This window comes from Leuciscus leuciscus (assembly GCF_965113295.1).
Source record: "Leuciscus leuciscus genome assembly, chromosome: 12".
In the NCBI taxonomy this organism is placed as follows: Eukaryota; Metazoa; Chordata; class Actinopteri; order Cypriniformes; family Leuciscidae; genus Leuciscus; species Leuciscus leuciscus.
In genome coordinates this window covers 40,088,011-40,090,510 of record NC_138736.1, presented here as the reverse complement: position 1 = coordinate 40,090,510, position 2,500 = coordinate 40,088,011, and the positions used below count along the sequence as shown (strand labels likewise).

Here is a 2,500-nt window from a genome sequence, read left to right as displayed (position 1 = left end):
ACACGACCCGTCACACACTCATGAAGCCCAGAACACTTCTCAGCTGCTCACTTTAGGATATTTGGTTGGGTAGTATTCTGTCAGCAGAAGTGCAGTTCTCTCTGGCATCAGTACAATTTAATTTTATATTTACTTACATTTATTTATAATTTTTTTTTATTTTTATTTTTTTATGTATTCATTCTCTTTGGCAAACAGTATATTTTTTACATGTGTTTATTTATTATTAAAATTAATTATTTAAATTTCCTTATGTATGCGTTTTATAAATGTTTTCTATTTATTTAATTGTTTAAATTATTAAAATAAGTGATTCGTTTTTATTGTATTTGTTATATTTATATAGTTATATTTTATTAAATTGTTTGTGTATGTATTTATTTGTTTATTTCCTTTTATTTATTAAAATGATTAAACATTTATTAATTTATATTATTAAATATATATATGGATTTAACATGGTATTATTTCTATTTATTTATTTGTTTGTTTAAATTATTAAAATAATGATTAGTTTGTATTGTATTCTTATGTATGTGTATGTATTTATTTATTTATTTACTTTTTTATTTATTTAAATTATTTAAAAAAAAATTCATGTATTGAAATATCTATTTAACGTAATTTACTTTTTTTTTTTTTTTAAACCATTTTTACCTTTGGGAACACAAACTGAATAGAGTATATTAATATTATATTATAATATTTATAACTTATTTTATTTAAATTTATTTTAATTACTTTTATTATTTTATTTTCCTTTATTTCCCACTGGTTCAGCACTCTCCCCGGAGCCAGCCGCAGATTTACAGCTGGATAGAGATACAGTCAATATTTAGTGTGTGTATGTAAATGTGTGTTTAGCTGTGAACACAGTTTGAGTAGCACCACAGACCACCGCAGCAGATCAGATTTCACTGCTTCTCATCTCTCCGTCTCACACACACAGGTGAGTGTGATCACAATGAGCCTTCGAAGACCTGCATGTCACAGCATCAGGACCGCAGCATCATCACTGCTGATCATGTGACTCGCCCAAAGGTTACACAGATCACAGAGAACGAGAGTTTACACACTCTCACTGACAGAGAGAGAGTGAAGGGCTCACAGTCAGTGTCGCTTGAGCTCCATTCCTCAGTTTCTTGTTTTCCAGCCACTGTTTCCTCTTTTTATAGCAGACAAGACTAATGAGAGACAGAGAGAGTGAGAGAGAGAGAGAGAGAGAGAGAGGGAGGTAAAAAACACACTGATCACACTGACCTCAGACCAATGAAAGTGAGTAAATACAACAACATCATCTGAAAGCACTTGACATTGAGAGACACAAGGTTACGACACACACACACACACACACCTCCTGTGTAAGGTGTGTCCGTCCCGCTGTGGGTCACTCATCTGTACAGACAACAGATGCTCTCATTAGAAAGTCCACCTGTAACACACACACTCAAACCCACACACACACACACACATACACATATACATACACACACACATACACACAGACACACACACACACACACACACACACACACACACTCATACTCACACTCACTCACACATACGCTCATACACATGCTCTTACTCACACTCAAACTCACACTCACTCACATACTCACACTCACTCACACACACACACTCATACTCACACTCACTCACACTCACTCACACATACGCTCATACACATGCTCTTACTCATACTCACACTCACTCACATGCTCACACTCACTCACACACACATGCTCATACTCACACTCACTCACTCTCACACACACACACCCTCATACACATGCTCATACTCACTCTCACACACACACACACACACACACACACACACACACACACACACACACACACACACACACACACACACCTCATACACATGCTCATACTCACACTCACTCACTCTCAAACACACACACACACTCATACTCACACTCACTCACTCTCACACACACTCACACTCATACTCACACTCACTCACTCTCAAACACACACACACACACACACACACACACTCATACTCACACTCACTCACTCACTCACTCACACACTCATACTCACACTCACTCACTCACTCACACATGCTCATACTCACACTCACTCACTGTCACACACACACGCTCATACACATGCTCAAACTCACTCTCACACACACACACACACACACACACACACACACACACACACACACACACACACTCACTCACTCACACACACACCTCATACACATGCTCATACTCACACTCACTCACTCTCAAACACACACACACTCATACTCACACTCACTCACACATACGCTCATACACATGCTCATACTCACATTCACTCACTCTCTCACACACACACACACACACACACACACACACACACACACACACACACACACACACAGACACACACTCACACTCATACTCACACTCACTCACACATACGCTCATACACATGCTCATTCTCACATTCACTCACTCTCTCTCACACACACACACACACACACACA

General features: G+C 37.9%; 1 long non-coding RNA gene and 1 pseudogene across 2 annotated transcripts in view; both read left to right on the top strand.

Moving 5' to 3' along the window:
* The window catches only part of LOC309511450, a 31,476-nt gene that overhangs the window by 27,717 nt on the left and 1,259 nt on the right, over window positions 1–2,500 (top strand). The gene's annotated exons all lie outside the window — the stretch shown is intronic.
* The window catches only part of LOC309510710, a 2,233-nt pseudogene continuing 717 nt past the window's right edge, over window positions 985–2,500 (top strand). The window contains exons 1-2 of the transcript in view: window positions 985–1,109; window positions 1,465–2,500. The exon at window positions 1,465–2,500 is cut by the window's right edge and continues 373 nt beyond it. The product of the transcript in view is annotated as an uncharacterized misc_RNA (transcript). The remainder of the gene's footprint in view (window positions 1,110–1,464) is intronic.